Source organism: Harpia harpyja, chromosome 4 (assembly GCF_026419915.1).
Source record: "Harpia harpyja isolate bHarHar1 chromosome 4, bHarHar1 primary haplotype, whole genome shotgun sequence".
In the NCBI taxonomy this organism is placed as follows: domain Eukaryota; kingdom Metazoa; phylum Chordata; class Aves; order Accipitriformes; family Accipitridae; genus Harpia; species Harpia harpyja.
The window spans coordinates 71,549,353-71,565,807 of NC_068943.1; the positions used below are offsets into that span (position 1 = coordinate 71,549,353).

Consider the following 16,455-nt stretch of genomic DNA (forward strand, 5'->3'; position numbering starts at 1 on the left):
AAAGTAGGCTGCAGTAATTCATAAAAAACTTTCATGCATGACCCTTTTGTGCATGACACATCCAAAATTTTTCACTTCCCTATGTTCCAATCTCGTATACATCCTGTATGTGCATAATACCCCATCCAATCTCACAGTACAATTTATATGCTAGCACTAAACAGTACTTGGAACTGTTTATAAACACTAAATGTCAAGAATATTTTTCGTTATACAACACAGGGAAGTTGCAGTGTTTGTCCAACACATACCGATTTAGTAACAGAGCAGGCTGAAACATAGAAAAGAGATAATGGTTTCTAGTTTCTTGATCTATGTGGGTTTCCACATTGAATATCATCCATCAATAAAGTGTATGACTCAAAGGCCACTACTACATACAATGTAATCTTGCAGGATCTGAAATTCTAACAAAACTAAGAAATCTGGAGCTGAAAAAAGGCAGCTTCTGAAAACCAAAAACTATTCAATAGATATTCCTGCCAGCCAACTCTGCAATCTTATCTTTGCTGCTCAGAGGTGGTAAATATCAATGGAAATGCTTCCTGTTAAACAGAAATGAAAGCATAGGAGAAGATACCACTGTACTATAACCCAGTCATCTGTCTCAGCATTTCACTGGAGGATCTGCAGCTGAACCATATGAAACTACATTGAGAAGTGGTAGGATTAGTCAAAATAGTCTGAGAGCCACTCTAAGTGGTTTAATAATAAAATAAAAAATATTTTCCCCTAAGACATATTTTCCAACTGTGCAATTTTCTTCTTGTGGCTACTTAGCAACAGCTGTCATTTTCCATACAGGAATCCTCCTGGTACACTGAAAGAGCCCCAGGCAAACTACCATATACAATATTCTTTATTCTGAATGCACAAGTGGAAAAAAGAAAAAAGGAAAAAGAAAAAAAAAAAAGTACTGAATTCAAAAGAACACTTTGTTGTTTGGCAATTGTTACAAAATAAATTTTGCCTATACTCCAGCCACAATTTTAACTTATTAATCATAATTGGCTTTTCTCAATATATAAAAAAAGAAATTCTAAAAATCTGCAAATCACTGACATCATCCCTTGCCACAGCATTCAGCCACGTTGGGAGCCACCATGCAGTTCAATAGCTCTGCAACCATTTCAGATAACATTTTCTACCATCCTAGTTGGAATAAGTGATTCAACATCAAAAATACTGGACATTTGCCTTCCCTAGTGTGTCTAAGGATACCAGGAGCAATAGTACTTTGGGAACAAAAATTGAATGTTTAGAAAACTTAATGTAGACAGAACCATACCACTTCATCATCTAAATATACATATTGCAAGATAAAATCCATTTCTAGTTCACTATAATTTAGTAGCATTGTGGTTACTCAAAGTTGCTAATTAAAATCCGGCTGTACTGTTTAAGCTCCATCTGTTCTCTCTTCCTCTCTTACCCTGTTGGAAGATTGATTGGAATATTCATATCCACAAGAGTAAATCATGTCCTGTAAAGATCAGTATCTGATAAATACAAGAAGGGGTGCAGAAAAAAAGAAAGGTGTATTGCTACTGTGTAATGACTATGAACACAGTTTAGCAAAATCTTTAAGCATGTGTATAAGCTTCTGTGAAAAATCTTTAAAGCTGTTATCAGGGTTTGAAACTTTGATAAAACAGAGATCTTGCACTCTCTTAGACTTCCCAGATTTCAAGTAATTTTTTGTCTTTGTTTTTCAACTTTTCAACATTTTCTAAAATCATAGACAAATGAAACAGTATTTTCTGTGCTGGTATACTTCAAGCACTCTTCTCAATCCTTCATGCTGTTTCCCTGTTTCAATATCCAAGGATTATATTAGCTCTTTTTGTCACCATATTGCACAGGCAGATAACGGTTGCTTGGTTCCCTCAATACTCTTTCCAGAACCATTGTTTCCTGAGACACAGAATAAGATTATAATAAATGTGCAAATACGACATTCACTTGGCTTATTCTATGATTCATGCTCAAGGTTCTGCTTCCCTGATGGGCTGCAGTGAAGTACTTCTAATCTCATTCCCGGGATCACTGCTGGAGTCGTCCAACTAGCTCAGGGCAAGGACTGCAAATTCTGCTGTTTCCCAGGAAACACAAGCACAGCTGACAGCCCCATTTGTTGTAGGGTTCCCTTTAGATAGACAGCATGTATACATACTCAGTTTAGTTTTCCCCTTCCAGAGCAGCTCTGTTACCCTGAACCCAGAAGGACTTGCATCTTGTTCACCTGCAATCAGGCACAAAAATGCACGTCTTATCACTCAGGTGCACTGGTACAACTCTCTCATTATGCAGGACGTAAAATACATTAAGAATTGTGCCTCAGTGCCGCATGGGTGGCAGGAGTCCCAGCACTATGTGGTATGGATGCAATCAGCCACTCTAGAGAAGGCTAACTTTGAGTTAGTTCATTGGTATGGTCCGCAAAGATAATATGAGAACAACCTAAGGGCTTATCTACTTTTATTTACTCAGATGGATCATTGTACAGTCCAGTACAAATAAACAATTTTACATGGAGGAATACTGCTGCTACTCCAAAACATCTAGGTGAATGAAGAGTTTCTTGCATGCTAATTAAAGCCTAGTGAAAAGGGGATAAAAAGAACATTCGCAATCAGATTGAACAAACTTCTCTACAAATATGTTTGCTTCTCCTTCACTATGAGTCACTGTAGATAGGCAAATTGATTATCATACTCCTTTCCTGGCCTAACTCACTAACTCTCTGAAGGGTTTGCAGGCTTTTACTTTGAAGACAATACTAAAGTATTATTGTCACAATGATACCTCAATGACTAAGAGAGAATTGAGACATGCAAAAATTTGCCCAGAATTTATGCTTTCAGCAGCCAAAGTAGTGTATTACTGCTACAGTGCCCCTGGAATCAGCATTTATGACAGAGCATTATGACTAGTGGTAAAAGTCAATGTTGAGAATGGAAAGCATACGTGAAACAGCACATTGCTTTAAGCTAATTCATTCTGATCCCTTTGAAGACAGTAGTAGTTTGGCTTCAAACTTAAATTAGAACTTTTTAAGACCTTAAAAATGAAGACTAGGAAACAACTCAGGAACTAGCAATCTTGGTTATAGAAGTAGTCCATTTGAATGAGAAAAAGAACATTCTCTAGAAAAACTGCAAAAGGGAGGCATTTGTATAACAGCTGGCACTCACTGAATATACATCATCACCACTACCATTTGAATTACAAATTCAGGGGGAAAAACAACCAAAACAAAAACCAAACAAACAATAAAACCCCTTAGACACATTTATCCACTCAGAATAAATGTAGAACAGTTGTTCTAGGATAAAATCCCATGTTATTTAAGCCAAATCAGAATAAGGTAATTTTACTAGGGTGGGCAGGAATTAAGTGGGGAAAATCACCCATTAAAAAACTTTAATGAAATGAACGATGACAACTATTTAAGTTAGCTTTCCTAGTGTAGTCAAATTTGCAGAAAATACAACATAGTAGAGTGTTCTGTGGGTGATCCACTGTAAGAAAGCAATGAAGCAGAAAGTGGTATGCCCTGGAGCAGTAGAGTTATAAACTAAAAAAAAAAAAAAAAAAAAAACAAAACATAAGATGAGCTATTTCGTATAGGAAAATAGGCAGCTGTCCAAATTAGGAATAGGTAGATGTAAATCACCTGTGCTTACCTTTGATTTCACCACTGGAAAAGCTGTCTTGGAGTATTTAGTTGTAGGATATTGTTATCACAGTGTATTGCAGGAAATCTGAATGTTGTAAAGATGTTTTTTAAAATCAATATAAGGACAGAAATTATTACAAAATTTGAGAAATCATTTCAGGACTTAGCTATCAAACTAATTGCTATGGCTCTGCCAGTCATATATTCTAACAATAATGGATGTTAACTTTCATTTGGACAGGGCAGGGAGGGGCTAAGTGATAGATAACCACTTATTAACCACAAGTCTGGTTTGTAAAAGGAACCTCCTACATACAGAATAAATAAATTTCAACCTCTAAGAATATTGGTCTTAAGCGACAGCAAATTTGAAGTAAAAAACCCTTAGTAAATACATTGTGTAATGTACCCTTTTCCAGTGCTTCCAAAAGAGAAAGCAAATATTAACAAGCATAAAAAGTAGACCTCATAGAGGAGGGTAGTCAGCCAACATATTTGGATATCTGCCAAGAGTCTGAGATGAAAAGAGGAATGAAAAGTAAGAATTTGTACAGATTTTGAGCTGTTAAGTGAGCAATGAGATCAGAAAGCTTTGTGTTTTCTGCATTAGATGACTGTTGGTCCAAAACAGACTGAAGCCTATACTTTTTTCTCACTCAACACTTTCAATGGGTTTTGGCAGATACCTCTGCCCAATGACAATACTGAATTAACATCATGTATAATATCACTTGGAAGGGTATTTTTTACCAGTGAACACCATTTTGAAACTGCCTCTTTAATAGAAATAAACGTCTGAATTCTGGAGCACAGTAGTAATAACTGTTGTTAGCAGTAATGTCGACCTTATGGTTTAGAGGGAAATAGGGTAGCCATCCATGGCTCTTAAGAGAAAGATAATTGGCACAAGTATACTAGCCTAACTCGCCTCTGACAAATAAAGTCTCTGAGGTAGAAATTGCCATGGGAGACCCTGGAACTTTCGTCCTCTGAAACAAGAGGCCACCTTCATTCTCATAGTTCATGAGTGTGGTTCATTAAGGCAGGAGAATAAATAAATAAATAAACAAACAAACAAACAAACAAACGTGTACCTTACTTGCAGATGTCTGCCTATAGCACCCTTTCCACAACAATACTATTATTCTTATTTGCAAAGCTCTAGCATTCGAAATTGTTTTAAGAATGGTATTATGAAGCTTACACAGAGAGAAGTCTAGTCTGACAGCATGACTTGTTTCTCTTGCAACCATGTTTTGAGCAGCAGTGTACTGACTTGTTTTCCTTCATTTCAAAATTAGGAGGTTCTACCATTTTCTACCTTCCTTGACTACCAGTCAGTAAAACTTGGCAATCCAGCTCTTTGTTACCCTATTCGTCTTCCAGGCCACCCCTTATTCACACTGCTAGTAATACACAGGAAAAGAAAGATACTGCCACTAACTCAGGAAGCCTCTGAGCTGCAAACTGCTGGATACAGGAGGAGTATTCTTGGGGAAATATTATCATAAATTGATTCTATTCTTACATCCTTAAATAGGCATCCGCTTTTACCACTGCTGGAGACAGGACATCGTGCTACATAAACATTTGATCTGACCCAGTGTAGCCATTCTTTTGTTCTTGGAGTTCATTCGAATCAAACTGTTTGCTTAGCCTAATATACTACTTCTGTTTCAGAGATGAAATCAAATGTCTTTGATCTCGTGGATTATAGGACAGCAAGGTCTAAGCAGACTGCATCTTACGTATGTGAGAAAAGTAGTTCAGAAACGTTCTACATCCATTGATGAAAACACATAGGAGAATAGCATTTTTAAAAAGCCAAGTATATGGGCAAGAATTAGCAAGCTTATATGATGTATTTTTAACTAGTTTATCAAAACCAGAGAAATCTCAAACTAGAGGGGAAACATGCCACGAAGTCTCTGTATCATCCACAGAATTCAGTCTTGCAGATATACCCTTGTAACCACTGTTCTCCTTGGAGCACAGGAAGAGTCTTCCCTCTAGCTAAATATTTTGTAGAAACCAGACATGTTCACACAAGGTCCTGAGCCACTTCCTGGAGAGAATATTCTCTAAAGCAAGTGTAAAGAAATTCTTCTGGAAACATTTAAAAGCTGCAAACTACTTCCAAGTGATTATTACCAGGAGCTAAAAAGTTTTGCAAAACTTGCATGCAATCATAAAGGGCAGAAACAATGCCACAAAAGCAAGAGTATCGCTCAATAGAGACTCAATTTCTGAGGGCCTAGCTAAACCCAGTCTTGATTACAGTAACTCATTTCCACAGCTACAGGTGACGGGCAGCCCAAAGTGACCCACGGTCATAATGACATTCTCACATTCAAGAGGACAGAAGGCATAACTGCTTCATGTTTGCAAACAGTGCTGAACACTATGATTAAAATTAAACAAGGGCAAGTGCTAAGTTAAGAGAAGTGAAATCAGGGGCATAACAATACACAGCTATATAAGCCCTTGAGCACAGGAAAGCAAAATGGCAACCCATCATAAGCGTTCCTTTTATACAGCTAACAGGACAGACACAGATCCAAACTGGGGGGTCCTCAGCCATGAACATACCATAGGACAGGAGCACAAACACCTCACAACTAAAAGGGCTGATCTAGCCCACAAAAGCTCCGGCAAAATCCACACTTACTTGTCCTTTTTGACTCATCTAAATAAGTGTTTATGTTATATTCACTACCGTGATGTCTGGACATCTTTTAAAATGTCCATGCTGACCCAAGCCGTATTTTACTTCTCTCTCTTATTCTCTGTCCTAAATTTCTCTTCTTGTGTCTGATAACTCTGTCTTCCACATTACTTTTTTTCCCAAGCATTCAGCAGTATGTTCCTCACCCACAATAAAAAAAAGGGGAAAGGAGTAAAGGATAAGAATTAGTAGAAGAGTTATACCTTCTCCCTGGAAAATAGGAAGTAACTGCATCACTTAAATGAAAGCAGAGAGGGATTGGATTGAGAAAAATGGCAGACCACAGATACCCCTCCTGGGGGATAACTCCTTAGGGCACCCAGCAGCACACAGCAAACTTTCCATTATCCCACAGGTTCTTACAAAATGAACCCACATGGATTCCTCCCCATTACTTAGCAAATCCTACAGATTACCCTAAAACCAGGAATGCACAGGTGTTATTTGCATGAGTAAGACACAGTGGTGGAAATGGAGCTAAAAATATATCCATCTTTCCATCTATCAATGCAGAATCTCTAGTTGTATAACTGGCTGGAAGTCAGAAAGAAGCTTGGGCAAATTATTTTCATATGTGACATCTAAGAGTCATGAAAAAAGATGACAGTCGGTGTGCATCAGGAGGTATTGAAGCATTAAGATGAATAGACTGTAGGCAGTACTGGTAATATTGGGAAGAAACTTGATAGGATTACGGTCACTATTTGGTTACTAAAGCTTATCAAAGGCAAGAGAGTTGTATTTTTATTTCTATATTTTAAATGGATCAAGATTAATTAAAGAAATAAGAGAAGTTAAAGAGGAATCAAGTTAGCTTTTGGTGATGTAATTCCATTTTCTCTCTGTAGGTGTTCTTCTGACCTTGTTTGCCTGAGTAGCAAGCTTTCCTTTTATCCTTCAGGCCCTTTGCCAGCTTCTTCTCTTTCCTAAATTATCATAATCCTTTGTGAACTGTAGTAAAATCTCAGACATTGGTGCAGCAATAGGATGATGTTACTAACAAGAAGTTTCTAAGACTATAGAGGTAGGAAAAGAAGAGATCATTTCAGAATGAGAAGACCCATATGCTGAATAGCATGTTATCACTTTCCTGCAAGATATAAAAAGGTGACTGGAGTTTTGCTGTCTCTGCATGTCAGAAAAGCATAGGGGGTGGGGGGGGAGAGGATTTTTTTTTTTTTTTTCTTAAAACATGTCTCCTAAGCCAGGGGTCCATGGAAATTCAGAGCAGTATTTCTGAGACACAGGGTGGTTAGGAAACACTCGCATATATTTTTATGCACTTAAATATCATTCTCCTTAAGTGCCTGAGAGTTTTCCTAGAAATTACTGCATTTGATCCTTTCTTTTTCACCTTATCAATTTCCACATGCAAGATGATGAAATGCCATTTCACCAGATCACAATGCCCAAGATAATACCAGCTTTAAGAGCAGGTGAACTTTTCTCACATTTTGACCCATTTTTAATCTCTGATCTGATTAAATTCATTGAATGTCATATATATATATAGTCATATTGTCTGAAAAATGCAGATAATGCATGATCCTAAGAAAGAGGAATAGCTGAACTGAGACAAAGATAAAATATAAGTTCCTATGAAACAAGTTGAGGACCAGGATTTCAATGGTGGCATTCCCTGAATGCTTACAGTATTCTGCTCAGAATCAGAAAGAGAGGTGGAGTACCAAGATTTATACCTACTTCAGAATATGGCTAAAAGAACAGAGATTCAGATTCATTAGGAATTAGGGCTGCTTCCTCCAAAAAGGAGTCTTCAGCTGAAGAAAACAGGAAACAAGCTGCTGATGCTTAAAACTGAGAAAGAAGATTATGAGTAAGCTTTTAAACAAAAAAGTAAGAAAAGACCAATGCGGAAAAAGATACTACACCATACAAGGTAACACGTCTGTTACAGATGAAGATAAGAAAATTCAGCGCAATCAGTATCAGTGGATGGAAGCAGTCAAGCAGGCAACAGCAAACAATCTGTGACTTTCAACAGAGCGCTAAGAGAATAAAAAAGTTGGTACATGTGCTTCCACATGAATGCTGGAAGGCATAAGAAATATGATGGAACTGCAATATCTAGCCCTAAATGAAGGCATGGATATCTTGGGTGTATCGGAAACTTAGTGAATCACCCGTGATGCTAGCATGCAAAATATACAGGAAAAAGTAGAGCAACCAACTCCATCAGAAGCAGATAGAGTACCTCTGTATGTTACAGAGACCCTAATCAAAACAAACAGATGAGCTAAGTACCTCAAAAAGTAGCATAGAGTCTACAGGGATTGAAATATCAGGCCTAAGCAGGAAGGGATGAGTCTGAGTCTACCAACTGGAATGACGACATAGTTTCTGATTGCTTAGAGACATGAGGCAACATGTGCAGAAAATGTGATAATAATGTCAGATTTTAGCTATCTCTATGTAGGTAAATAAGATGTATCAGGATATAATACAATGACCAAATAAAAGATATCCTTAATTATTGTTGCATGGAGCAAATAGTTAGATAGTCCACAATAAAAGATGTAGTGCATGACTTGGTTCAAAAATATTGCAGAGTGGAAGAGCCCTTCTGTAACAGCAAGCATAGCATGCCTAGATTCAACATCTTTGCAGAGGTATGAAAATCTAAATATCCCCCACAATTGTCATCAGCGTCAAAAGGACATAAAATAAAGAGTCACATTAAAAACCCACAGGGAGAGCTGAGAATTAAATCCTTAGAAGTGGCTACTTGAGGACATCAAGTATAAGCATCTACGCTTACTTTGCTTTTGATTTCCTAAAATACAGTTTCACAGCTGAGAGAATACTTTAATGTCAATGGAGAAAACACATTGTTTCCCAGGCAATGTGCTGGAACATGTGCCAACAGACATTGTCCGACACACTAAGGAGTGTTGTGATATCTGCCATTAAATATCACATTGGATGACCAAAAAAAAAAAAAAAAAAAAAAAAAAAATCTTTCCTTATTCTCATACAAAACAGCACTCCAAAAATAAACAGAAAGAGGAAGGCAAGCAAGATGTATAGAATAACCACAACAGGCACACTATTCTTTTAAAAATGTCCTCAAAATTTCCTCTTGACTTGGAGTTGAAAAAAACTACAGTCACCAAGAATTTATTTCAAACCGCTCTCTAGTTTCCCTCTTCTATTCCTGGGTCAAACCAGGAGGAAAAAAAAGCCCCCAAAACACTAAGATACCCAGATGAGGCAGTTCAGTTCTCCAGGAAAGTAACTCATTTATACCGTGTTCAGATACACATGGTAACCAATAACAGAAAACGTCAGCTTTTAGATAATCTGGTGGTGACTTAAAATTGACCCTTCAAAGAAAAATCATTTTGGATATAATAACAATAATATATTTTGTCTAACAAAGGACCTGTGAGAAGCAACTTGCATTCAGACTAAAGACAGTTAAATTGTGACACTGAATGTAGCTAATACTGTTTGCGTTCAGGGGAAAAGGACATGCACAATCATCACAGGTCAGGGTTTGCACACTAGAAACCCTTTTTATGCCAATACAATGAGCAAAGTCAGACACAAATCATTTCTATAGAGATCAGGAGAGAAAATCTATCTAATCTTAGGTAATGGCTTCATGACAAACTCCTTCCATAACCATTTCTCCAGTCATTGCTACAGTCATCAGCCTAGGACTCTACTCATAGAAGTATCATGCCTTTGTTTTTCCTTTGAAAGGTTAAAAAAGAAAAAAGATGACTAAAGGCAAACCCTTATGCAAAGAAAATACATGTATTAGACTTACAAACCCAGCATGCAACACTGACCACATCCTTCTTGCTGCCTATTTTAAACCTGCAATGCCACGGTCAGCACTTTACAACGTGCTGAGAGGCACACTGTCTTCAACGGGCCTTTAGGTCACCCATCTGACCCCGAGCAGAAGGTGGGATTTTGACAATGTGTTTCCTTTTCCTAATGCTTATTTTCTTTTTTACAGGGTTCTTGGCCTTCCATTTTCTGGTAGCTCCTTCCTAAACCTAAGCCACTACTTCAGTAGGACCAGAACTGTTGGTCGGTTGCATGATTCTCTGATCCAAGGCTAAAATGAACACATACACACACTTCACAAACTTTAACTCACTTTTTTAGCTCTGTTCCCTGATCTGGATTACAGTAGACAGTGGAGCTTGCTCTACGGAAGGGGTGGCACAGTAACTCTGAGAATCACCAGCAGGGGGGCAGGAATATCTGAAGTCAGCATTGCTAACAAACTCTCTTCATAGTGTGAAACCACTGCCTTACTTTTTTCATGCAATGTCAACATTCATGTACGGTGCCCATAGCCTTTTTGGTTGTAGTCCATTCATTTTTAAACAGGTAAATTAATTTTAGTATGTGAAAGGATATTAGCAACTAATTATTATTTTTATTACAGACATGCAAGTCTGTCAAGAACCTTTGGAAAAAAAAACCCAAAACATTGCAAAAACCTCTGTGTAAATACATACATACGTGCACAACTGTAAGCACACAAAGCTAGCAGGCATTATACATGTCTGGAGAACATGCTTGTCTACTACCTTGAAGACAGGAACGATATATGCATTTAATCCTGCACTGTTGGCAATGGGAAATAAATTATTTTAATGGCTGCCTTTTCAAATCAGTTGTATTACTTTCCAGCAGTCAGTAAAATAATGTGGCATATTAGAACAGGAAATCAGAAATTATGATAAAAGGGTAATTAAAACCTAAAGGTCCAGGACTTAATTTGTGCATTCTCAAATAACCACTTCTAGGAAAACATGGTGTTGAAAAGAATTTGGCCCAGGTCTTACTACCTACAAACCATCTGTCTAATCAATTATTAGTTCATCAGAGACTCTAACACACAAACAAAACCAGATATGATAGGCTCTGTGTGAATTTACTGAAGTCTCCTTTGCACTCAGGCTATATGAACATTCATGTACACTATATTATCACTTTATAAAAAACTGATTAGACTCATACACTTCCTTGCTGCTTACACGTCTGAATGGTTAGTGCAGGAGAAAAGGAATAACAGGTGTTTGGTTAACTAACTGCTTTTGAGAACATGTAATTCAAATAAATTAGTCTTGCCTAATATTTAAATGTAATAAAATTTATCTTCAAATAGTAAAGATTTGATTAAGGAAATTATTTTTTCAAAATCTCCCCACTGTGAAAACAACATAAAAAACACACATAAGCATACATATTTTTTTCTTTAATGTACTTATATATGTGGGGTTTATCTGGGAAATAAAATATTTCTCTCCCATTTCATTCCATGCTGCAAGTTCTCTCCCCTTAACAAAAGAAATCATATGATCAGTATAAGGTTCATCATTTCCCAGGGCCGAACTCCCAGGCCTGAGCCTCATTTATCCATTCCCTCACTCAGATAAGATGCATATACATACAAATTGTACTAGAGATCCAAGGACCTGCCTAAAGCCAAATCATGACATGCATACATACACACACCTTCTGCCACTGAAATAATTTCTTTAAGAAATGAAACACTCAGAATTCAGAACAGCAAGAAAATAAAAAATACAACAGGTTTCATGAGCCCTCTATATTGACTACTAAACCTACATAGATTATAATGCATAATGCATACCTATAGCACCCCCTGGCCTCCAGAATTAAGGGAGTTGATGCAAAAATTGAGACTGCAATTCTTACAGAGAATTCTCAGGAACAAAATGAGAGAACAGTGAGTTTTCATTGTGTGACCCTTTTGTCTCTATAGAGGAACTCTGCAAAGTGATTTCTCTGGAGATTGCAATCCATAATATGCAATTCTACAAAATATAAAGGGGAAGACTTCTTCATCCAGTCCAGAGACAGAGATCCTACTATGCACAGTTGACTGTTTTTCCACTCCTTAATTACAGGTAAGGTTGCAATAACAACTATAAAAAAGACAAATTACAAATCTGTAGATCTCCCTGATACACAATATTAAATGTTCAGGATGATAGAAGGAACAGTGGGATTGAAAACCTAAATGCTTTGTCAAGTAAATTCTGTTTCTGATTCAATCACAGTGAGACTACAGAAAGCATTGTTATTTTTCCATTAGTAAAAGATGTTGCTAAGGGTACCCAGACAAACGAACAGGCAGGAGAAGAGAGGAAGAAAAAAAACCAAGCAAGGATGGCTGGAAATAAAAAAATTCACAAGGTATATAGAGTGCTTTCATCTGAGGAGGATTTTGATACAGAAGCTGTTTTCCAAACAACTAGAAATCTTTTAAAAAGTAGAGAGCCTTATAAAGATAAAAATAAACTGAAGACATAATGATAAAACATTCAAAGAGGTGTCTGTGACGAACAGCTGTGCCCAGTAATACTCAGACAACAAGACTTCACATTACTATAGTACCACCAGCATGAAGTTTTCAAGAAATCTGTCAATATTCATTAATTAAAGGCATACCACAGCCACCTAGCGTTAGCCCTGCCTAAATTAATACACACACATACGTATATATACACATGTGTGTGTATATATATGAATATATTCATTATAGAATGAAGCCTAAGTTTTTCACAATACCTGTTCAGACTCAGAGAAGGAAGCAGCTGTTCTCCAAAGAAAAAAAAAGTTCCTTCAGAGGTATTTATAAAAATTGCAACTTTGTGATTCATTTCTTTAACACAGATTTTGTGGCAGTTAGACTTACTTTGAAGTGAGAATAAGGTGCAGAAATTGAAGGCTGTTAAATTTAGCTTAATTTTCCTTTCGACTTCTTCGTACTGTCTGAAAACACTTTTGCAACCAAGACCATCTTTGAACCATGAAATTAATCAAAATTCCCTGATCCATTCAAGACGTTGAAGAAGTTTCTGACTTTTTTCTCAAACTGAGCTGTTTGAACATTTCACTATTGTGGCTATGTTTCTCCTCCCTGCTCAAGACAACATGTGCAAACCTTCCTGCCACTCACATCAGTTGCAGAGGTGATGGAGCTGGTAGCTGCAGGCTCTAGGGAGACCTCCAAACGGTCTCTGCCTTCAGCAGACCCTGTCGTCGAGAGGAGCGAGGGCCATCCGTGAAGGAATCGGGGAGCAGCACGCAGGCAGAGAGCTACCACAAGGGGCAGACAGTGAAGTCTTGTTCAGCAGTGTCACCAGCTGAGAAGGTGCAGTGAGAATGGAGGGGCAGCGCAGAGGCTAAAGCCTAGAGGAAAGAAGACAGAGAGCGAAAAATAAAACAGATGGTGACAACGAGAAGGAAATAAGCAAGAGGAAAAAAGTGGTGACTATCAGCCAGCAGAAAGTTCATCAGCAAAGGGACTAAAGAGCTTCCTCCTGAACGAGGCATCGACTGGTAACTGCAGCCTTATGTTGTTGGAGAGAAATAGTCTGGAAACACACAACTAACAATGCTTCAGCCCGTGCATTACAACTTGCATCAGCAAAGCTGAATACGCCCTCCAGCCTCAGCCAGGCCAGAGTGCATCCCACCGGGGGAACTTTACAGAAGCACTGGGACCAGTTCAGCTGAGTCGGTGGTGAATTCTTCCTTCACTTGCCCCTGCTTCCAGGAAAAAGGCGGCTACAAAGATGGGCAACATTGCTTCAAGTTTTCTTTACGAGCATTTGCTATGTTGCATTCTGCAGAAAGGGCAGGCTTGCCAGAAGACTGCAAGAAATCCTTCACTGGGATGGAGGAGTCCTGTGTGTCTTGTTTAGGCTATGCATCACATTGCCTTATAAACTGACCCACAGGTCAAAAACAAAACAAAACATAACACAGACAGGGGAGGTTTCTTTACCTCACAGGCTGAAACATCTGGATCAACTAAGACAACGAAGTTGTTGGTTCAAATACGTACCATCAACAGAATGGAAAATCAACTTTCCTGTTCTCGTTGCCAAGCAAAAGTGAAGATAATTGCTGAAAGCAAAGAACCATGTTCTTTTATTAATATTTTATTTTAATTAAGGACTCCCAGAACAGGCTAACATCCTCCAAAGCTAGCAGGCAACTTAGAGAGCTGACTTATTTTGCTATTTCAATTTAACAGCCATTCTAGTATGAACAGAACAGCTCTGTTATGAGGAAGGGAGGGAAGAAGGAGGGATGGGGGAGTAAGAGGAAAGGGAGGAAGAAGAGAAGGAGAAATGGAATGAAAAGAAGCTGTCATCAAGTAGGAAATAATGTCAATGTTCTCATTTACCAAATAGGGGCAAGGTTCATGGCTTAGAGTTCATGAGTCTCAATGAATTTGCAAGAATCTATGAACTCTGACAATGCAGAACAGTGAATGCATTTTGTATTAGCTCTTCATTTCACGCATAGTATTCCTTCATGTCCCCACTGACTGCTTTTTTAGGATGGCAGTATCGACAGTTCCATGAAGGGAAAGGGAACATGTCACAAAAACATTATCAATCACTGTATCCACAGAGTTTTCTTAATTCCAATATTATAACCTTGAAGTTGTACTAGAAATAAGAAAAAAAATTGGGTGTTAATGACTGCATTCCTAATATTTCTAGATGTACATATCACTTCAAAAGTACAGATATTTTCTCAAGGTAGGCCATTTTAATACTAATATGACACTGTAAATGAATATAGTCCCAAGAATGGTAACTTTGATAATGTAAGTCATTCTTCAAAGCCATAAACAGTGGGGACAGATGGAAAGGACTGAAAAAGGAGTGCTGGGGGGAAGAGAAGCCAAGAAAGGAAATTGCATGAGAGATGTGGGATGTGTAGACAAGGTAAGGAAATAATATAAAAAGACAAATGAGTGATAAGAAAGTGAAAAGCAAGATAAAAGTGGTCATAAAAAAGAAAGCAACAGAGACTAGGGCCTAGATCCAGAAAAGCTCTTATGTTCTTAACTTCAAGTATGTTATTAAATACATGAAGCACACTACAAATAAAGTTAATGATATATTTTGCAAGACAGAGGAATTAACAATCAAGGAAAGAAAAGTAACAAATCAAAGAGCAATAATATCTAAAGATAGAAGAAAAAAGGTCAGCAGAAGACTAGAGTGAAACTAAACACAGAATGTGAGCCATCCTTGACAAAGGAGGCTTTCTTATGAGTTTTCAATGTTAAAGAATCTTTGCATAGCCTAAAAATCATACCCCGTAATTTCTCAAATCAAAAATTGCTGGATCCAACATGGGGAAATTACATATCATTTGACAAAAGGAGAAGAGATAATCGTTTAGCAAAAAAGTTTACAATCAGATAGATGCAACTGATGATAACAATTTGACTGCAACAAGGTAAAAATAGCATCAAGTCCAAATCAGTCATATATATATATATACACACACACAACCCCTTTCTAATTTTAAAGGGACAGTTTCACAGATACGAAAGCAACAAGGACTAAAATCAGTTGAGAGCAAACATTTGCCTAGAAAATATGAGTGGTATTTGAAAACTTTTTAGGCATACTTTATTGGCTGCTGGGAAAAGCTATAATTCATCAAAATACCATAGTTTAAAAAATAAAAAGGAAAATAAAATTTGGTTCATCTTTGGTTTAGAAGATGAACGAGTGAAAAATTATAAATTTAATAATAGTCTGGGATAATAAAACTTTAGATTCTCAAACCACTATGGCAAACTTAAATATGTGCAGAGAATATATTTGTAAAGTGAAAACAGATATAAGACATCATTTCAGGAGTTCTAGAAAATTAATAACGGAAACAAAGGGACACAAAAATAAGGCAGCACTTCAGGCAAGGAAGGCAGTTTTCTAAAATATTTAGGGAACAAAAAAGAATCCTAATGTTGGCATCACACAATTCTTAAAATGAAACATTAGTATTCTCAATAAAAGTAATGCAAAAAAACCCACAGCAGCATTCAGTAAGTCTGTTCCGGTTTGGGAAATCAAGGTTTCAATTAAGAATTAGAGACTAATAAAATAATATAAACCATTAAGTTTATATAAGTATATTACATGCAAGTATACAGTGATTCCTCTCTAACTGAATAACTATAAATACAAGATATTTCGCCAATGAGAACAATAGCATTGTGTAA

At 37.3% G+C, this 16,455-nt stretch overlaps 1 protein-coding gene across 1 annotated transcript in view; it reads right to left on the minus strand.

Moving 5' to 3' along the window:
- ESR1 (estrogen receptor 1) overlaps positions 1-13,604 on the minus strand; it is a 152,804-nt gene extending 139,200 nt beyond the window's left edge. The window contains 1 exon segment of the mRNA XM_052784716.1: positions 13,378-13,604. The gene's annotated coding sequence lies outside the window, so the exon portion shown is untranslated.
- Positions 13,605-16,455: the final 2,851 nt, after the last annotated feature.